Here is a 24,605-nt window from a genome sequence, read left to right on the forward strand (position 1 = left end):
CGATCCTCAGTGTTAAATTATCTTTGATCCTGTAGAGATATAGATATCTATACCGTAGGAGGGATAAAAAAGTTGTTTGTAATTAATGCCCCTTACAAGTACAGAGAGGGTAAACTGTATTTCTCTAAATTTCATTATTATTTTACGCATATTAAATTACATAACATTATATAATTAAAGATTATAACGTGGGTTTGAAACTCGAATGTCTAAAATTAAAATTCCACACAACAAAATCACACAAAAATAATACTAGTTCATTACTACATTTCCTCCGTCTTGTACATTATGTTTATTCATATTTATATGTCAATTACAACTTCGCCCTGACTGGAGACCTTGTGAGCTATATAAAAATTGAATTCGTTTAAGTACACCAAAATCACTTTGTACGTTACCAAAATAAACCAGTTACTTTAAACATTGAAAAATTTCCTTACAAATATATAAAGTATAGATTTGACCTTCCTGCATTTTTTTTTCATTCACAACATGCATCAGACGATACTTAAGATGTTGTAACTTACTAATCTATAAAGATTTAACGACAACGCTTGTAGCAAATTCAAATAAGAAGAGCCTTTAGAAGTGTTCTTTGAATTTAAATAGGATGTGTTTAGATGATATTGAATTACGATATTAGCAGTGGGTATGACTTGTCAACCATATAAGAAGCGAATAATATACGATACGATAACTTTACAAAAATTACACCAACTAGTACTGTGAGACAATACGAGGGTCTTTTGCATTTGTCTGTATTAGTATCTGCTTTGTTTCGGCATTATATTTACTTTCCTTTACTTTTCTGACGGGACAGGTTTCATCATTAATTATGAAATAAAATAAAATAATATAATTTGAGAAAAAACTGGCCACAAATCTGACAAAACCCGCCCAAAACAACTTAGGTGTTATCAGAAGTAACAATTACTATAATTAGGATACTAGTTATTTTATTTCTGGGTATCAATCATCGTTAGAAATATCAAACCTATTGCTTTGATTAATGTCTGATGTCACCCCTACATCCGTCTACACAGCATCTGGTAGTAATTTATTATATCATACACCACAAGTGACTACCCGGTTGCGGATATAATTGTTACGTCAGTTTACAACGTGGGCGTTAAAATGGAAATTCCAAATAAATGGCATTCTTGACAAAAATCTGTTATCATTATTTATTTTTCAGTACTGTAATTACCGTACAATAAAATTATCTTATTGATAAAAGAATAGATAACTGTGAAATAAATTGTTATTGTTTCACGACACGAACAGTATTGTAAAGCAAATTTAATCATAGAGGAAATTAAAGCTTATAGTGACAAACATAAACATAAATGACAAACATATAGACTAAATGTAAAAGAGTGATATTAAAATATTCAACGATTTTCATAGAGGAGGTATGAAAATCACATTGAAATCTAAGATAATATTGCATTTTATCCTAGGGTAATTTTGTTGTCGCGAAAAACTACCTTCGTATAATTTTCTACTATCTCGCAATTAGGTTACTATAAAGTTTCAAAAAGTTTACAGACAGTTAAGTACTTAACTATGATATTGATATATACTATAATATGATTTCTATGAAAATATATATTTTACAAGCGTGTTAAGCATAATCCCAAATATATTTTTTATGTTTCTTCCTAATCGATTAAGCTGTAATAAATAATTTGTCAGTGGCGTAATGATTTGCGACAGTGAATGAAGGTGGTGTACATCATGACAGCCTGTAGGAAGTAGCAATAAATTTCCTGCTCAACACACAATCATTTTCCGTGTTTTTATTTTAAATATATACTCTATGTACATACTAACAGATATGAATCAGAGCAAAATATAGAGTAAACATAGAGTCAGAACATAATGACAAGATATATAAAAGTTTTACAATAAAATTTGTTATTACATAAAATTATGTATATATTATACATATTATATTGCCTTATATAGAATTATAGTATATATTTATTTACCTCAGGAGTCATAACGGAAGTATTGAAGTATGATATTGATTGATTGACCTTTTATCCGATATTGCATTCAATACAAAAAATGTGGAATGTGTATAGAAATCTATTATCTGTTTCCTACTACTAGAGGTCATAATATTTCCATTACGAATTAATTTGAATTAGTAATAGATATTATTTATATACCATAATAATCCAATGCCAGTGTTCAATTAAATAATAAATATCTGATAAATGTTAATGATCGTACTCGTAGGAAGAGACATTCATATATCATTATTAGATTGAATATAATAAAATTATATAGGTAAAGGTCGTTCCGACCGGGTCGCTTGTGTGCTTTATATTTTAGAGAGTAATTGCTGCACAGATACTCATTGATATACTTGATAATACCAGAGGCCAAAACAACAATTTCACAATATTTATTTAACTAAAAATGTTTTCGTTTATGCATCATGTAAAACTATTAATTTAATCAATACAGATGGTAATGTATGTAATGGTAATTAATCATCATCATCACAAACAAACCACTACTGTCATGGTCAGAAATATATTGTTAGATTAGGTAGATATTAGATTTTACCGCAACTTCGTCTGGTTTATTGTGATAAAGTAGACCTGTTTTCGTTATGTCTGTTCTATCTTCTTACCAAATTTTATTAAAATTCGGTCAGACGTTCAGTTGTAACGACAGCAAACAGACATACGCAATTTCGCAGTTAATTCTTATTATTATTATGTATAAATTGTAGCAGTATTAAGCTTTAGGGAATATTACTTTAAGTCTTTCTGTTGGCGTGAAGAAATGCTAAATTTAATTTTTATTAATTCATGCCTTTTTATTTCTTAAATTCTTATAATTATAACTGTGTCCCAAAGTGCAAAGTACACTAGAAATTATTATAAATAGACTAGCCATCTCGCGAAGACCCTCGCTCTCGAAGTTCTCATTCCCTTAAAATATTGCCAAAACAATTTCTGGTTCTTATTGTACATAATAAAGCCCTGTTAAAATTGTATGTTTCTATACTAAGTATCGTCTGCAACTAAATAATTCTCTCAGAGTATTGAAATTACCTATTTTCAGAAAATTTGTAAGTAGGTAGTTTGCGTACTAGTCAAACAAAAAGATGTAGATATATTATGTAATCAAATTATTATTGCAGCGCTATGTTGATGTATATCTTTATGAAATTGTAATAAGGGCTCTCAAATGAACTAAATTGCCTGGAAACGGATTTATTTCAAAATAACTGTAATTTACAGATATTTGCAATTTTTACTCCACCTGCATTACGTACGTAGGCAGTACCTACTTGCAGTTTCTGTCTTCAACTATATCTGTTGGATATTGTTATAATTTAACTGGAATAAATGGCTACATGCATGACAGATTCTATCATATGATATGGCAATAGGTACATTGATTAAATTTAATGAAAATTATCTATATCCTTTGGTCCCAAATATAATAATAAAAAAAAAATATATATATAATAATAATAAAAAAAAATAAGGATTCAACTTTTTATACTGTTATTTGAATGCAGTGTTTCTTGTAAAGATTAAACCAATCCCCTGATTATTCATGATTCTGAAGACTCGATATTCATAGACCAACTGTACATCAAGGCGCTTCTTTAGATAATGTAATGTACCCATAACATCTATATCTATAATCACCAAATTTCATGTAAATCCGTTTAAAAAATACTTATGTAACAAACACAATCGTTTGTATATGTTAATAAAATTTTAATGATGTATGAAATTGTAAAATTTAGCTAATTGTCGGCACAATAAATTACACACCAGTGTACGTTACGTACGTCACGTTGGATTACTTGCGTGGTACACTGTGCGTACGCCGACAGTAACATCTATATGCACTTGTTTAGAAACAGTTCAAGGGTGTTAAATCAGTACGTCTCTATAATATTTAATAGGAATCAACTAAGGCGGTTTGTTTCTACAGACGGACTGCATGACCGAATCAGCTGATATATTGATGCCTATCATAATAATATCAAAACAATGCCTATGCAAACAGTATGAAGGGAGTATACTGTATAATACCATCGCTAAAACTGCAACACAGTTTGCAAGCAAACTAAGTTTCTACATTAAGGGTGTATATTCTGCGATATCTTTTAATAATAAAAATGATATTCTTTTAATAATATATGAAGGGGGAAGGGGGTTGTTCGACATGTAGTCTAATATTCCCATTACTAATAATAAACCATACACGGTCTATACGTGGTTTTCTCTGAAAACCATCGTTGTTAACTCCTAATGGATTCGCAACGATGGGCTACGACCTCATGCTCATATTATCATCCTTCAATGGTGCCCCGCCAGCTTAATCCGTTAGCACAGGTGGATTCAACAAACCATTATCAGGCTCTAACACATATATGTAGATGACAGTTATATTATTCCGTCTGATCGGGAGTAGTTTTGCATAAAATAACATTGCCTTCCTTTTATGCCTTTTAACTTCAAAAGTTGTAGCAATTCTTTAAAGTAAGTGCTTAGTTGAGTTACCTAACAGTGCTTTACAATCTTAAATGCCATCTACAACGGTTCTAGCATCCACACATTTCCAAAAACTGCATTCGTGACGATTTCCCTGCGATATGCGTAATAAGAAGAAGCAAAGGAGCGGACCGAATCGTGAACGACAAAGGCAACCGCAGATAAGCCTCGGTACGTGCTACGTGAGCCGGCGGCCGCCGCCGTGGGACCTTGACTACAGCGCTCCTTCCCGCGATTAATAACAAACCGCTCAGTCGCACAGTCCGGCCCGAGCCTTTACCGATTCAACACGACCGATTATATAGCACAATTCGCTAGTTAGAACAATCGAATCGAGAACGAAACTATGTGCACCGCGAACTACCCCGCGCGAACGGCGGCCACACCAGTGCACCCGATGCAGTGAAACACAACTTGTATACAGAGTGTATATTGTGATGTTTTGTGCCAACCCTCCCAGTGCCATAAGTGATATATCATTGTCCAGTGTAACAAAAGGTTTGTATTAGAAAATATGCATTTTATTATTTATTTGCAAAATCTGACGATTTAATTTATTTATATATTTAAATGTATATCTTTAATAATAAAAATGGATTAATATATTTTCCATTATGTCATACATTATCAGCATCAGTATGCAGCCGCCTACAGTCAGACTTGATTCGCTACCCTCACCAGTTACGCTCATTGCCAAATTTGTTTTATTTTATGTCATTATTATTATTTTATTGACTGCTACTGTCTACGCTCGTGATTATGTTTAAGTCTATGATAAGAAACCCATAGTTTACTTGACTGTACAATATTATTTTCCGAATTATATGTGCTGTAACTAGAAAAACAAAATGGTCTAAATATAGACAGCTGGATAGATATCTAAGGAATTTGGTGTAGATATTTACAGTATATACATTACTATGCACTACTATGCAATACTGCAATACTATGCATTATATACACAACACTATACACCCTAATTCACATAGTAGAACAATTCACGTAACTGTTTTAACTACGAATAGAAGCTATTTGAAAATTATGTTTTACACTAATAACTGAATTATGCACCATCTTAATTGAAATATCAGATCCTATAGAGACATTATCGACATGTACCTACAGGAGTTTACTAACATCTTTCGGATTAATTTGGTTTTTATGCCAATATTTCCATGATCAGTCAAATCAATAAATGAAAAACTTTCTGTCAATAAAACGATGACGTTGCACGCATACTTATATCAATTATATCTACCTGGGCGATGAATCAAACCTGTTGCCCTTTAATGACCAACAAAGCGATGACTCGTATAGGTCAAATTACACTGACATTGAATTTAATGTGTTTATTTTTTATACCCTGCATGAACATTTCCTCATATGAAAAAAAGACGGAAATCATTACCTTTTTAACGAATTAACAGTTAGGGAAAACATAGTTCAGTCAACCAATACCATCTCAATAGCTGCCTCCTGACGACTAGGTCGTCAACTATGCCGACTGATAATTTTATCTACTTTTTTAAAATCTTATGTATCAATTGTCATGTTTCAGGAGTTTCTATCAATGGAAATTAACTCTTAGGCAGTAAAAATACCAATAAAAACGAAGGCTCACCCTACGGCACGTTTGATTTAAATATACGAAAAATAAGCATATATTGAGTTTACCATGAGTGATTACTCCAATTGGAATAACAATATTGAAGTAATACATTTCATTTATTTACGTGAAGTAGAAAAAATATACTCTTAAGAAAATCATTTGTGTAACTAAGGCATGATTTGTTAAGGGAAAACACAGTGCAATCAATCAACGCAAGATGAATAGTCGCCTACAGGATGTGTCGCAGACGGGTGACCTTTGCAAACAATAATCGTGTCTTACTCCCAGCTAACAATCAGCAAGTATTGTTAAATTTCCAATCAAAGATGCTGTATCACTACATACAACTTTGGTTGCACCATTACTTCAATTGTATTCTATTAATAACACTTTAATTCTGTTCTTTACAACTCATCATAATCGTCAGCATCGATTTTACCTACAGTTATTCTGTCTATTATAAGAAAATCTTTTTTTGATGGATGATAATGAACTGGTACACCCGCGTGTGCTAACGGTTTACGCTGGCGGGGCACCACTGGAGGATGATAAGATGAGAATGAGATCAGGGCAATTTGCCCAACGTGATTAAATAACCAGAAATTAACCACGATGGTAACCGCGTGGAGGTCGACCTAAAATGGTGCATTGCTAGCAATGCGGACTCTAGACATTACTAATAATTCGCCTTGCCCCCATAATTAATATTTGTAACATGAAACTAAGAATATTACATGAAACCATAAATGATATAATACGTATTTAAAAAAAAGTAATGTACAATAATAATAATTATGTTATGAATAAAGACAATTAAAACACGTGTAATTAAAACACCTGAAATTTTCGAGATTTAACGATATTGCTTACAAAATTATAAACAAAGTTGCGAGACATGCAAAAAATGTAGTATTAGACGCCTTCTTAGTTTTGAAGTTGGTTGAGAACGTTGGCAGTTAGCGGATCCGGAACTCCAAATACAGAATACGGCCAAAACCATTATACCGAACATGTCATAGTAAACTTAATATTGTGTAATAATTACATGATGTTTGCTACGTATTTATTTTACACAAACTATAGATTTTGAAGAAGAAACTCGCAAAATTTCGAAATGTATATAAATTAAATCTTCACTCAGTTTTATTATATCATCATTGTAGAAGAAACCACAGCCACAGGGTATAGTCTCAGGGTACTGAAACCAAATACACCAGTTTCTTTATAATTTAATTGATATGTAAAACATAAATTAACAGATTTTCAATGGCACTGACATACTGGCGACTTTTAATGTATTGATATTTTTAAATGTTTTGGTACTTGAATTTTAGAACATCGTTGATACAATTATTTAACTAATATATATTTTACTAAGACCACCCAGAAAAATATAAATATAATGTCGCATAGTACCAAAAAAGCATCCTTAAAACGAAGACTTCATTATTTTAGTTGTTGGCTAAAATGAATCATAAACATTGTAAGATTAAATTCTCCATAACAATTTTCGAGAAACAACACATATTTTTTTACTTTTCAACCGTTGTTGGTTGTTATCTACATGCACTACTAACACGTTTCATATGACGTGAAGCAGTTATTTTAACGGCTCCTCTTACAGTTTGTAACCTGGCTTAGTCTTGTTGTAGAAAGATTCGAAGAATACAATTGGTGAATGGGAAACAAGTATATATAGTTTACCTTCCAAAAAAACTATATGGCAGAATGACGAAATTCGTACTTCTATCCCGATTTTAAAAAATAGTTTTTTTTAAATGTATACCTATCTATAAAAATAATTTGACAGGATTTTTATTCCCTACAAATTTATTGTATACTACATAAAATATACTAATAACAACGATTAATTGTCATTATAAAAATGGCAGGAATTTTTTTTTCGTATTATCGCTTTAATTGCGATAATTTAAGAGATTCATTATTAATAAATTAGAAATCTATATAAAACGAGAATCTGACAGTTACACATATCAACCCAACAACTAATAAATTATATATCCAAAACTACTAAATCTAGAAGCTGGATTCTTACCAATGAGTAGCAATAAGCACCGTTATGTAGTTATATAGATATATACAAAGAAAAAAATGGAAATTTCCACTATAACAGGAGATATGTTTTGCATGAGCAAAGCCGTAGAATTTTTATTTAGTGAGCATTTATTAAATATCTTCAACGGAGTAGCAAAAGGACAAGTTTCTAAATTCAATGATATCTTGTTTTTATGCTATCTCACGCAGCTGTGATCACATGATTTAAGATTTCTATATGCTGTTCTAGAATATGGTTTATATGTATACAAAATTACTATCCGTCTATCCATTTAATCGTGATTGATTAACATGCATGCAAACATCTTTGCAATATTGTACATATACATTATTAGTTGGATAATCTTATACTATATTACATACAGTAGTAATTTAACCATTAACTTACAATAAAAGTTTGAAGGCCAAAACGTTACAAAATTGATATGAATAGTTCGAGAATAAAAAATAGTTCATAATAAATAAATTAAGCCAGTCAAATTTCATTATTAATATTGTGATTATTTTTCACTCCACATTGATTGAAGTGTACTGTGATGTATTTTTTTTCTCTACAATATTTGCTAGACATCCTGGTTCATTGATTCCTTTTATATCAGATACTGTATACTTTTTCTGTAATAGTTTGATCTGACATGGAATAATTAAATATGTATATTAATTATGCACAACTAAATTCCCAAATGGGGAATCCATTTGGCGACTGTTGAAGACAATATGTAACTCGAAACATCGTTGGGCAGCAGTCATTATTAAAAATGTCTTCTGTTAATATGGTTTAGGTGTACAATCACCTTAAACATAACCAAAAATGTTTAATTAATCTTTTATAATAGAATGTGAATAGCCTAAAAATATAAATAATGATTTCTCTACGCAGTCCTAACTGAATAAATTATTTAAAACCTTTAAGGTCTTTACCTATATTTATCACTTAAAATACAAACGAACCAGTTCTATTAGTTCTCGTGTTTATGAGTTTTGCAAGTTACGAAACTAAATCACTGCATATTATTCACTTCGCATATACATAACACTTAAAATTCGGACAACTTGTACGTCCATGAAGTATGAATATCTTAATTTACTTTAATTTTTTTATGACATAAACAGGTATATATTATATATCCATTTTATTTTACATTTATAAAACGAGTGGGTACGGGTACAATACCTTTAATATACTTAAGTGTAAATGGTTTATCTCATAACTGTTATAATGCACCGAAGAAATTGCTATATGTGTCGTATTCTTTATAATTCACCTGAGATAAAAATCTCGGCTTCGCCCACTCGTTTCCCGTTATTTCTCATTACATGGGATTCCCAAGAAGTCTTTCTTACCGGTTGACTGTATCACACAAGGAATTTTTGTGTATAAAATTAAGGTAGTAGGTTTTTATGCTTCTGAAGATTTCATAGTTAGTCAGTGAGTAGCATTTCGTTTTGATTTTTTTTATACCTACTCGTAGAAATATCTGACTCTAGAAATTCCTTCCACTTATTTTTATACTACTACATATTTTTATACATTATTAAACAAGACAAACAAAAATGCTACAAGAGAAACAAGATCTGCTGAGACTGAAATCTAATGAGACCTAGCATCTTTAGCAGAGGGTTGTTCAAGTGGATACTCAGTTATTTTATTTTTCTGTATAATATTAAATATTAACCATAAGATTTATCATGGGAAGCATGATTCGATTTAATTTTAGTTTTAATTCTCCTTGTTTTTAGTTCTCCAAGTTTAAAGAACCGTTAAAACATGAACTTTTCTTTTAAACTTTGAGCTAATTCAACAGAAAAATATTCTCCCTTCATTTATAGGTATATCATTTTTAAGTGCCTATATGTTATGCGTTTTCTTCATCAAATCTGCGTCAATATTTTGATTACTGTTTTTCAATCTGTAGGGTTCACTACAATGATGGCTCAGTATTTTATCAGGAATCAGATCTTTTTTGTTTACAGTTAATCTTTTATTAATTACTTTAAGCTCTTTATTTTTTACACATCATACAATCATTATGTTTCCTTTATCCCATTCTTTGGAGTCAGCGCAGTATGTCTAAGCATCTTCTTTGACTGGTCCCTATCAACCGTCACATCTGAGCTTACTTACCTTTTTTTATATCTCATGTTTCATATAACCTATACATCATTCATATAGTCCTCTCTGTTTACATCGTACCGTTTACATAATATATTTAAAAACCTTCAAAACATCGTCCTCACTCCTTCGCATACAATAATAGGATATTTGTATTTTCGTAATCATATAAATAAACTCAAAACTCATTGCATCACATTTTTTGATCTAGTGACTTTACAACATACAGACATATGTGGAGATGACATAGATTCATAAGACTCAACTGAATAGAACCATCCGGAATTAAAGGGTTTTGTTGCTTAATAATGAGCCCATAACGACAATAAAAATACTTTAAAATTTATACATTAATCACTTTTTAATTACTCAATGCTTTCGAACTATTGAACAAGAGATTTTTTATTATTCTGTATCATCTCTCTCTATACTGTTAATTGATGATAGCTATTATTAAATAAAAGTCAGTGAACTGACTCAAGCAGGCAATTTTGTTATTTGACAGCCGGATGTAGAGGTGACAAATGGAATAACTTAATCATAGTACATTACATGTTATAATATAAAGACCAAAGACCTTCATGTTAGGTACTAACAAATAAACTCACAAAAACTAACAAAGGTTTTCAAATCAAGCAATGTGAAGGTATGTGAACTTGTATACCCTTAAATGTACAAATGTCATACACCTCTAATTAAACTTCATTAGCTCGTTTTTGTCTGATTCGTATCCTTGTTCATTTTGATTAATTAAAAATAACACCTATCTTTATAAACATAAATAAAAATACAAATTCAAAAATCATTTAATCATGTAGGACATTTTAGCCGCTTATGAACATCAAGTTTTTACATTATAATTTTTTCCCTACCGTCCAGTTCGGTATATAGATCCAATTGAGAAGAACTGGCAAGAAACTCAATTGAATTACTTTTTTTAAAAGCCAGTTTATTTACAATGCATAGGTATTTATATAGGTGTCTATGTCTAACATTAAATGAAAATCCCGAACATGAAAACTATTGCCATGCACGCTCGTCATTCAAGTAATCGTTTAGTGAGTAATAGGTCTTGCTCAGTAAATATGATTTAACAGATGTTTTGAATTTATTTAAGGGTAATTCCAATATATCCTTTGGTGTCCTTTGATTATTGTAAATTTTTATACCTATTCCCATAAAAAACCTATTGACTTTTTCTAAACGATACTTGGCGACAGCAAGTTTGTATTTAAATCTAGTATTAATATTATGAATATTGCTGTTTTTTGGAAAATAAATAAATAGCTATTCACATACATAATACAGTAAAAATTGTATATTAACACAATGTGTAATAGCATCTCTTAAATACTTTAGTTTTTTTACTTAAATATAAGAGGACAGAATAATCTAAGAGCTTAATTTCCAGTACATCTCGTTGTCGGTAGTACTTTATAAAGTATTAAAAAGTTACATGGATTTCGTATTATAAAAAAATAATAGTAGGTTTCAAAGTTATTAATACTTCTTAGACTTCATTTATCATTAGACCTTGTTAATGTATATTATTACGATACTTAAAATAAGAGTCATCGTATATGCTCATGCACAGTTGAATGTTCTTACATTGTACTTGTATATTTATTTGTTTGTATTTGCTAACTAATTCATTCACTAAATATTAGTCACTTCAAAGTCCAAGTTCGATATTTTTAAATGTAGTGAATATTAGTTACAATACCGTGACGTTTTATGTTTAGAAGTTGTTTAAGTACGACATATGTGATTCAATAAGAAGTTCGGATTTTTGAGACAAGCAGGTGGCCTTAAAGCGACCTCGCTACACCGCAACCATGCGTCGTCGCTCAAACATAAAAATATGCGGATAGAGGAAGAGGGAAATATTAAATATAAGAAATATAAATTATCATTATCATTATATTTTATTATATAATTTACTAGCTACTCGCCCCGGCTTCGCACGGGTGTACATGTATTATATATATATATATATATCTATATTATATCTGTAAACTTCCTCTTGAATCACTCTACCTGTTAAAAAACGCTTCAAAATCCATTGCGTAGTTTTAGAGATTTAAGTATACATAGGGACAGACAGCTACAGTCACTTTGTTTTATACTATGTAATGATGATAAATATATTGTATCATGTTATCCCTTTTATATTAGTGCACCGCCAACAAGTTTTCTTTATACCAGGCATTTACTGGTAGATAACGGTGCACATTTTATGCGCATTAAAGTAAAATAAATAAGTAAATAATTTATTAAATGAACGGGTACCTGTAAAAAATATGCAGTCACTAAACTTATTAGGCGCATAAGAGTATATGAAAATTAAAATCGCTGACTTCGTTTAAACGTTATTAAAAATATACAGCAAATAACCGACACCTACAATAATAGAAATATCTCTGCACAATTCACACAGCGAAATCTAATCCCAAGCTAAGGAGAGCTTAGCTTAGGATTAGATTAGCTTTGAGTTTTTGAGTTATGGATACTAACTAGATAACTTATGAGAGAAATACTTAAATATATATTATATATATTATATACTTAATTCTGACCAATACAAATAATCATACTTATGGCTACAAATGTCTGCATCATGCAAAGAATTGAACTCGCGACCATCGGAAGTAAGAGTGCTAAACCACTACATCGCTGAGACTATCAATTATTTAAAATATTGAAGATAAAGCAATTAGCTCTCTACCCACAGGAGCATAACGTATATCCATGGTACCACGGACAGCATATGATCTTGTATATAAATAATTGTTACGACTTTCCATGAAGCGAACCGTCAATTTGTTTGCCATATAAATATAATATTTTTTATTTCATGTATTTATTATTTGCACTTTTTCAAATATATCTAGAATTACCGAACTTAATGGCATTCTCTACCAGATAACCATTGAGTAAAAACAGAAAGCGGTTGAAGGACAGTGGTGGGAATAGGCACACATTTGGTATTTACCTAACTTAGGTAAATGTGTCAATACTAAAATGCTTACGTAACAAAAATATATCAGTGCTTCAATATATAATAATAGATACTATATACATGTATATAGTGAATAGATAATAAAGAACAGTAAATAAAAGATCATAATCGAGTCGGTTAGTACCTACCTATTTTAGGATGAACCGACCGAGATTACACAACAAACTGCGCGTGCGCATAGGTATGTAGTTATCCGTTTATATCATATCACGCACTGTACCTAATTACCTCACCATTAATGGCTATGACAGACCTCTCGGTTTTGGATTAACTACATTGGTTGTTGATTCATAATAAGTATGTTAATTTTAATCACTTGCTGGTAATATTTCGGTGATATATAGAGCAAATAATGTTAGGATAATTGTAAATATGAATCATTGTTGGCGTAAATGTTAGTAGACTTTATTTCCTAATATTTTTGTAGGAATGCAATATTATATTTAATAACTGTTAACTACAACATTATTCAAATGCCAAAAGTAACAATTTAACAAGTAGGTAAGCATAAATTACGTGTGTAAAGACTAATTATATTTAATTATAATAATTAATCTAGGTATCCCGAGAAACTAGAATTCGTGTTAATTCTACTAACAGAACTTGTGTAACTTTATATGGTATCCTTTTTCTAAACGAGTAAATGTAAAACCGTCTTTCAAAACATTTAAAAACTACTACTACCTACTAAAAACAAGTCAATTTAAGTCTAGTTTACAAATGGGAACAGAAATTAAATACAATATTTAAATTTTGTTCCCATTTGTAAACTAGACTTAAATTTGAAGTATTTTTAATTAATTTAAAATCCTCATAATTCAACAGCTTGACCCTCACAACTTCACACTTACCCCGTTCTTGCAACATTTTTAAATACAGCTGCGCTAATCTTGGTCGTAGCGTAATGTTACATAGCTTATGACACTCACAAATAAAGTGGTTTTCTATTGGTAAAAGAATTTTTCGATTCAGTAGATTCAGAGATTACCTCCGACGACGTCACAAGAAACTAATAATAAATAAAATGTAGACAATCTGTATAGAGTTGTGGTAGATATTGCCTATATTTTATTATGGAAGCAATAACTTTATATCACATTTTACATAAATTACAATGACGGAAGAGTTAAAGAGTATATGGAAAAGGAATGAAATTGATATTATTTTAATAATTTATTAAACGTATTGTTACTACAATTATATGAAACACTATGCTGTCATAAATAAATTATTATTATTAAACAACTAAAGATACATTTTATGCAGTTACATTCCTATGAAAAAATAACTAATATAATATAAAAAATGTTGCCTATAGTAATAAAACACAAACTAGTTACTACTCACCAAATCTCTGCAAGTATAAATCGTACAAAGTTGAAATTTTAGATGGAGGGATTCCTTAGCTTTCAATTAAAGTCGATATTAAACATAACAGTAGATAAAATAATTACCCAGTGATTAAAATGACGCTATATATAGTTTAGTGACACACGCGTTCCTTCGCATAAATTAGGTTCCGGATTCCATACTCAGTATGATGAATTTATAAATTAACTGAGACTTAATTTTTTTAAACTCTATTAAGTACTATTGATACCGTTGGTATTCGATTTCTGGTTCAATTAATTCATGAATAATGTTTTAACCATTCCATGCTGTCCACTTTAGGTGGTTCCTTCAGTGAAGAAAAATTAGCAAGGAACTCAAGTGATATATCACACATAAATATTACATATGCGAAAAAGTATTTGTCTGTCTCTTCCTTATTTTTTTCATAACTAAACGGCTGTACGGAGCTTTATGAATTTTGACGTGTCTATAAAATAGAATCTGATACAAACAGAACTAAGCTATTTTCATCGATATTGAGTGCGTAGCTGTTTCTATTATGATTATTGCATGCCTAATCCTTGTTAATTTGTATTTACTTAGAACAACATTTATTTTAAAGATTACCACGATTCTTGCTCGTTCTTTTTGTAATGAGTCTAAGTTCCGAATAAGTGGTAGAATAAAAAAAATGTGTGTATTCAAAAGTGCGCACAATAAAATTATTTGAATAAAAAATATTTCTATTTCAAATAATCAAAAAATCATATCGTGTGATTTTTTAATTAGATGAAATAGAAACCTACCGGTTTCAGACAGTCATTATATATTTTTAATATTAAATCGATTTTAAATACTAGCTCATTTTGGACAGTTCAATTACGTTAACATTACTAAAGGGTAGTAAGTGTGACTAGGACACACCTAAATATGGAACTTGTCTGTACAAATATGTGATGAACCACCACCATGCAATCAAATGAACAAAAGAATAAATCGCACAACACTAGTATATAAATTTTCATAGTACTCGCCTACCTTTGATTGACGGTCACGATAAAGCATTCCCACGTTAATTTGACTGTAACCGCGTATGTATTTCGTAATAGTTATTGTTTCGATTCACTGTGGGCAAGAAACTTAAAAAACTTAATCTGGTATGAGATTTCATACTTTGATTTCATTTACCATTTATACCTAGGCTGGCTGCCGCAATAAGAAAGAAACTATGGATATATTGTATAGTTTCGATTATATTCTAATTGTGAATATTTAATAAGTAGGTAAGTAAATATAATGTATGTACCTATTGTGTAGTTCATTAATATTTATATACATATTATTATATAACTAGTATTTACATAACCTAATTGTACAACTAAGAACCTAAAATAAAAAGCTTAAAAAAAATATAATATGATGACTAAAATATATTATTAAAAGGGGTCCCTTTAGGCAACATTCCGAAGATACTGGCAGCGTTCCCTCTTTGAATAGCTAGACTAATTCTTTGTCCAAGGTAGCTGCCAGCTCTTCGGTCTTCTGTGATGTCGACTAACCTTTTCGTTATTTCTTTGAAAAGTCTTATAGCGCTGGGACCCCACGGACTAATGGTCTCGACACCGAATGGGACAAATTCATATTCGAAGCCTAGACCCCTGTATTTACATATTTTGGCTTTTTCTTATAGTTATGTATACATAAAATTAAAATAAGGAAGTAACTATTTTCACACCAGCAACCATTTCCGTTTAGTACACTCGTATTTTTATTTTGAGTTGATATTTATATTTTTATAGAAGATAATAATAAAAAAATATATTAAAAAATCGAATATTAAAATGTTTTTTTTTATTGTAGAAAAAATTATAATGTATTATTTTTTAACGTCCATAATTTTAAGGCGCAATCTTTGGCGTTTATCGCCACTCGATCTCATCTACTCAATAAAATACCATGTCTTTCGACTCACAAAAGAATTACCCACGCTGAGGCGTTTGATACACAACTTGATTAACGCAATATTAATTAAAACATCTCAAGACATTAACTGTTCGAACAGTCGGTATTCTCTTAATTCTCTTAACGTAACTATCTACCTTACATATCTCATTACAGGACCTTGGCTCGAATACCAACTGTCCGTTGTTTTTTATGCCGTGCTGTCATTTGAGAAGGTTGAGCCCAAACACTACTCAATGTAAACCTGTTACAGTGAAGTGAAGTTGTTCAACTAACTAATGGCAGGCTGGCGGCAGTGCACTGGTCACTTGTAAAATTACTCACGTGCATGAACGATGATCCATTTTTGTCCGTATCCATTAAAAAGAATTATGATCCCAGTAATTTATGGCTTGCGCATACAATATATCATAGCCGCTAATTAATACACCAATTCAAGTCTGGTTATGCCTAAATTAAAACTACTTTGTAATCATGATGACTCAAAGTTTCGATGACAACAGACATCTAAAAGAAGTTTTCTTTTATCGACATTTTTTTTATTTCCAACCTCAAACTAACTTGACATTTACAGTATTCTAATAGAGTTTTAGAGAGATCCAACTCTGTTAAAAAACATAGAATACTAATCTAGTTTTGAATCTGAAAAAGAGAGAGGGGTATAATATATAATATATATATATATATAATCGGGATAATACATATGTATAGTTTAGTAAAACAATTTTACAATCTCTTATCGTGTTATATATAAGATGTGTATAATTCATAAAACACAATCAATATAGAGACGAATATGCCTGGTACATTATCAAGAATCACTAGGAGTAGTCGGGAGCTATGAAACATGTCAACCACTTCGCCGCGAAGGTCAACATGAGTATAATCTATAAATAACATAACGGCTGCTTTAAAAATATAAATTAATATTGTTAAAGTTACTGTATATTTATGGATAAGCAGAATGACCTTTGCTAACTCGCATCTGGTGATCGGATATGCACGATTATCTCTAGAATATGAATATTAAGTCGATGTGCGTATTTGTATGTGACACGTTTGACGATTATAAGAAAAAGGCGTTGCGACTACGCAGCAAGGGCATTTCGAAATCCTCGTCAAATCGGAACATAAATAAACGCAAATATTCTATTAAAACTGTAATAACCTACAACCGTCAGTCATTAGCCTCAATTTGTGATGCCTTTACGCTGCATTACTCGTAAAGGATACTAAATCGTAAGTTTCAATCTTGTTGTTTCCTTGACTCTTGACTAATATAGGTAGATGATCATGGGATTACAAATGTAATCAATATAATGGTTTCGAATAGTATTATTTGGTTATCTACAAGTATCAGAGTCACAATAACCAAATAAGACGTCAAGTACATTCGTACTTTTACATGAATATAAAAATTAGCTATCTTTCACCGTGTATTATCTTCACGAATTCATCTAGGTCGGTTCCAGCTTTCTATTACATGGATATGACTCCAAAAAGGAGGAGTTTCTGAGTTTTCTCTTACGTGTATGCGCAATTACATCACAGCATACCTAATACGATAGTTATACTAGTTCTAAAACGATTTTTTGAATGATTGATTTTGTAAACAAGAACTTCCTTCCGTGTTGTATTTATACTAAATTTTGTAAGTTTGAAGTCAATTGTTTTTAATATAAATTTTCTATTTTGTGTAGCTTAATGTCTAGCTATGAAGAAAGAGATCCTTCATCTTTTTATTTTCATTATACATATACTGAAACAATTTAGGCATAAAAACTTTTCTAAATCAACTTGGATTTTTATATGTTCTCTCCATCTGGATCTTAACTCATCAAATTTATTATTTCGTATTTCCTAGTTAAAATAAGCGTTCTTAAGAGAATGAAAATAAGTATGAAATTGCCTTTTTTGTTATAACATATATATACATAAAGGAGAACTAGCAGCAAGGTCAAGTTCTGATTACATTAGTATCGGAACTTGAACACCACGTTATGTGATTATGTAACCGGCCTGCTTAACCACACTCGGGCAGGCCCATACACGCATCAGTCACCTGTATAAGCACATACTATATTGTCTACATACTCATAACATTTATATTATTTTGCTTTAAACTGCAACGTAAAAGTTCAGATTAAAATAATAATGATGTGTAGAATTGCAAATGAAGTACACACTGATTTTTTTTTGTATATTTGTCTTATGAAATTTTCAATAAATAAAATATATGGTTCCAAAGCAGTATAACAAGCCATTTAACTAAAAATAATGTAATAAACAATATAATGTTTTATTTTTCATTATGTCATCAGCTTTTTGAATACAAACTGCAGACCAACAAATGACAGGTATCTGCAAAATTGGAGAAAGTTAATTGGCAGTGTGTTCCAACGTGGTAATATTTAGAAATAGCTTGTTGCATACTAAGATTTTCCCTTCCGGTCTTGAAAGCTAAACGAGTTGTTCTAAAATTACATAAGTATGTATATTTGGTTGAGGAAAAAGAACCCTAACTCAAAATATATGCACATTTGTCTAAAAAGCGGCAGTGCACCTGTTTTGATGCTAGTGAAAGAATAAAAAATAAACACTTTCATCATTGCCCTATTTTTTAAACAATTATTATATCGATTATAAAAAAAAATTGTAAAGTCGGTTTTGACAGACTATTTAAGAACCTCTTTTAATGCTATAACTCAATATTCACATAATTATATGGATAACACCTGGATACCGTCATATCGCCGTTTTGTTTAAAACTCAGGATAAACAGCACTTCAATCTGTACGGTTTGACATAAAAACCGCGGACTTCACTGAATGCAACGTAATAAACTGACTTCGGTTAGATATGATGTACAAAGAAACTTACACAATACAGGGATATTTCCTGGAAAATTGTAAATTGTCGCAACTATATCGAAAAAAATGTTTTATATTTAGTATAAAGCCCGAGTTAATTAACTTTTGTTTACAATTAAAATGACATTTTCATTGTAAACAAAAGTTAAACAATGAATTAAAGTGTAAAATTGAGTGATAGTTACATTTTTTTTATAAATATTTAGGTAAATGTAAATATAAATAATTCAACTGACATTTGTGTCCTCATAAGTCAATAGCCTCCAAGTAAAACCAAGGAGGCATTGAAAAATTCAGGCAATATTAACCAAAAAACCCTTTTAAGTTATTACAATGTAAGTAACCTTTATTTACCTGTGGTACTGTAAAGAGATCGTTATATCTTAATTCAACGCTCCCTCGACAATAATATATAGACATTATAGTCACCATCAAAATTAAAGATTGTATTTTATATTTAATAGTGTGAACAAATCTCTTTTTCACGCGAATGAAGCCACTAGTTCATGAAACCTAGCAAATGGGCGTGCTACTCATTTGCTAAGATTCATGAAATACACATTTCATGTATAAAAAAAGTGCAAATACAAACGTTGATGCCACACCTGAATTTCTTTTTCATCTAATTAAAATGGCAAACTGATGGCATACTTGATGTTAGGTGGTAGCCGTCGCCAAGTTGTTAAGTGAGTGACGCCCGCGATAACATTTGGAAAAAGTAAGATGTCATGCCTTTTAACAGCTGCGAACCACAGCTGCATAATAATACACAAATCAAAAATAGGTAACAGGTAGATGAGTTTTCACAGTCTATCTCGAGTAAACTTTGTGAACTTTATTGCAATTTCTTTCGTTTATCTCGGCCATCAGCCACTGTGAATAAGTGGTACTAGCTTCTAAAGTTATGAGATTATATTATTTGTTTCATAATACCTCTTAAGAAACCATAACAAAACAAATTGTCATACTTTATGCTAAATAATATACCTCACAAAAAAATCGTTTTGACATCGTCCCTAAGCGCTTTGTGTAACAAACAAAACTATTTGGCACTATTTGCTCATCAAATAACCGCCTTCATAAAGAATGTCTCTTGAAGCACAATCGCGCGCTGTGGTATTGTAATTAATTCGTAAACGTAAGCCATTGTCCCCATTACTAACAATCCCCGCCCGCTATTTGCACATATTCGATGATGTGTACAGTATACATAGTGTACTAATATGTAGGTACACTATTATCTCGCAACTTTTATTTTTTATATTGATTACACATTGAAATCACAAAGAGCCGATATGTTTTGAAGTAGCCGTTTATTCACATTGTATACTTACCTACCGTTTGCATAGGGTAAAGTAGACTCGTCCCTACTTAACTACTTAAATGGTGCCCTCGGCCTCGACTTCGAACGCCCTTGACTGGTCCATGATCGGTGGAGATCATTGTAATTAAACTTTGTTTAATGCTCGTAATAAATATTTTCCTGGACGCACAACCTGACCAATAAAGATTAGATCTTCTTATTATCTTTTCCTTATCCCCTTTATTCATATGCAGAGCATGTTCTAGATCAAGTATTTCAAGGTAATTTAAAAGTTTTTTTGAAGATGAAATTTTATTAAGGTCCTATTTAAATATTGGAGAACCATGATTTGGATAATACAATATTATATAATCACTATTGTATTGTATCATTCGCAGAACAATGTGAATATTTGTAGCACAACCAACTAACATACCAATGGCGGTCACGGGTTCGATCTCTGCATAATACAATGCTGTTCAAATGACTTTTAAAATGTATAAACCCAGTATATATTACAATAAAATAGAGAAATATATCATGATGTATTGTTATAACGTACATTTACTATTGATTTAAGGTTCGCTAGAATATAATTATATATGTAATAAGCAATTAAAGCCGCCACTTGTCCGCCGTGACTATGGTTGCCCTTGCTATCACCACCGGATGATCAAGGTCGGACCATTGGTGATAGTGACCGCTCGGCCTCGTGAGCTCAACGACCGCAGCGCGCTTCCTGTTCCCAACTCACCAATTTCCTGCACTCTCGTAGAATTTTATATCGTACAATTTCAACCATTGTAATGCTCATAAAGATTATGCTCCAAATTGTCCTGTTTTTTTACGCCTGAATATTGTTGTTGTCTCACAATATTTATTCCACACTAAGGTTCTGTATACAAAAATATATAATACAATTATTTAAAGCAAAAAATACAATTTAAATACGAGATTTAAAACTATATGGCCAGTCAGACATATACATTTAAATATTTTCTGCAATTCCGATATAATTTTCATTATTTCTTCTTCATCTTCAAGTATTTTGTGCTATGTTAATGGAACACCTAGACATGAATAAAATTGGTGTCATAGGAGATAAAATTACTGAGATTTACTTATCATGATCGCATAGATTGTGTTCTATCTTATAATGGAGTCAATAATTATATAGGACTCTGCTGTCAAAATAAATAATGATGACTAATAAGACAAACGCTATCGAATTCATAATATGATTTAATTAGTGAATCATTTTAAATAATAAACCTTAGATTTATTAAGCATAAATTATATATGTAGCACTCGTATACGAACAACTGCATGAATTTTAATGTTTTCTGCATTATTCCATTTCACATCGTATTAGGAACATATATTGGGAAAAACATGTCACAAATACCTTTAAATGTTAACAAGTGATTAACATTAAAATACGGATAGACATTTAAAACTGGCTGCACAACATAGACACAAACACAATTCAATAGATGTCCTTGTGTTCGAAAACATAGACGAATCGCTTAATAAAATTAACCACACATTCTGTTTCCGCGACTACTATGCTAATAGACGGCCACTTAGCGTCTGACATAATACAACTAACAACAGTGTCGTATAAAAGTCTAATAACTCATAGCAGCCAAGAACATAGCAATCACGTTCGCCAACAATTCCGCACAATATTGTTAACCGACTTTAAACAATTTGTTTGTTTATAATAAAAGCAATGAGATATATTTTTTGTACTCGCTGAAATTGTAACATAATAAATATAATAAGAAAACAGTTAATTTCTAATAATTTTATATTAGGTGCATTACTTTACCGTTTTTTTTATTTAGATAATAGAAATTATTTCGTTTTATGCCATACTAATTGAATTCAATTGCTGGTATGTGGTTGAATTCCGGTTTTTATTTTGGTAAAAAACACACCAAAGACTACACCTTTTATAAGTTTATACATTTTGTGTCTAAAATATCTTTAAAGATGCTTATTCAGCGTGCATACTTTATTATGTATTAATATAAATAGTAGTAACATCTAAATTTGATTATGAATATGAAAGTTTATTTTAATTTATTGGATCCCTATCTAAATTGCTGAACCGTGAAACAAAAGTAGTTGTTGTGATTCAATAAATCAGTTATTGATTTTATTTACTATGCAAAATGCTAAGTTAGAATCATACTAGTTTACATATTAAATAAACAGATATCACGGAACCCTAGTTTAAATACCTTGCTGATTACTACTTCAAAGTTTGATGTTTTATAAGAAAGCATTCTTGATTGAGTACAATTTAAATATCTGAAATTTTAATTCATATATAATAATATTTCAGATATTTAAATTGTTCTTAATCAAGAATACTTCATTAAACATATATATATATATATATATACCGTATATTATCCTTATCATAGTTTCTACAAAGTCGTCTGTAATTGGTTGAGTTTACGCAGGAAAATTACAAGATAAGAAGCATGACATCTTACTCCTCTGGAAAGAAAACGCATGTGTGGTATCACCGGAGTCTCACGGTGATACGGTGATATTCGTGCTATTCATGTATATAGGCGATGGTCACCACTCCCTATCATTCGGGCCCTCAGCTTGTTCGTCTTCTAATTACATAAAAAAACTAAAATAAATTTTTCTTATACACCTATAGCATATCTATCACTTATACATTTTTATAGCACATAAAGTATGTCGACACTAAATTATAGACATTTAATCGGCTAAGACATAAAATATAAAATTCACTTTATGTTAACCTTAAAATTAGTGACTCTAAAGCTAGTAATTAACTCCATATACAACATGCAGTCTAGCTCCACTGAATGTATAATTTACTCAATTAATGTTATTACTTGTATAGTATGTTTATATAATATCAATGATGTTTATTTCTATTTCTTGTAGGCTTATATTTTAACCGACTCTTTTCAACAGCTCTTCTCCACTACTCCATACATTCCTTATTCCCATGAGAAGTTCAAGAATCTTTTCCTGGTGGATGCATATTATAAAATAAATAAAGACTCGTTTGAAATTATATCCTTCTAAAATGAATAGGTTTTGCTGAGCGTTAATTGTTCTTCAGAACAGATAATTTTGTTTCTATGTACTTGTATAGTCATTGTTCTACAGCAAATATTATGCGATTGAAATAAATATGGACATACATAAAGCTGACTAGTTCACCTCTGAAAAGGTTAGCTTTCTATGTACACAGGTACAAGATTAAAGATACAGCCTCGCTGGTAACGAATTGTTCTTCCGGCTACCCACCCATTCATCATACCCCCACAATGAGCATAACTGCACTGCCAATACTTCCGACATATCGAACCGCGTTTTTATGTCAAGACCATTTACTTGTACTACAACCAAAGGTCAATAATCATGTATTTCATTTAATAAATTACAGACACCGGACATTCAGTTGCTATTTATCCGATAAAACATTGAGTCGTGTTTAATTGAAGCACTAAAACTGTATTTAATGTTTGTAAATACTAACTTATAAATTATTTTATATTATTGAAGTGACTTTAAGTTATAGTGCAAAGTGAAAAAGGTTATAGTATTCAATTTGAGTTTTGCGTATATTTTAATATATATAGTTGTTCTGAATGTGTGTTTGCCACCGAAGTACTCTTAAATAGCTGGATCGATTTGTAAGAAAATTTCTGTGCTCATTTCTACGGATACAGGTTTGAAAATAAGCATATCAGTTACAAAACGACAATTTCCATATAAAACGCTAGTACTGTA

The 24,605-nt window shown here is 30.8% G+C and overlaps 1 protein-coding gene across 2 annotated transcripts in view; it reads left to right on the top strand.

Annotated features, from left to right (window-relative positions):
- Positions 1-24,605, top strand: part of LOC131846889 (dual oxidase maturation factor 2) — a 59,994-nt gene that overhangs the window by 22,651 nt on the left and 12,738 nt on the right. The window contains exon 1 of one of the 2 annotated variants that reach the window (XM_059196319.1): positions 4,783-5,030. The exons of the other annotated variant lie outside the window; for it this stretch is intronic. The gene's annotated coding sequence lies outside the window, so the exon portion shown is untranslated. Of the gene's footprint in view, positions 1-4,782; positions 5,031-24,605 lie in introns of those variants that run through there. 2 annotated transcript variants of the gene reach the window in all.

The sequence above is a fragment of the Achroia grisella genome, unplaced genomic scaffold (genome assembly GCF_030625045.1).
Source record: "Achroia grisella isolate CSIRO2021 unplaced genomic scaffold, CSIRO_AGI_Agris_v1 utg512, whole genome shotgun sequence".
Lineage (NCBI taxonomy): Eukaryota > Metazoa > Arthropoda > Insecta > Lepidoptera > Pyralidae > Achroia > Achroia grisella.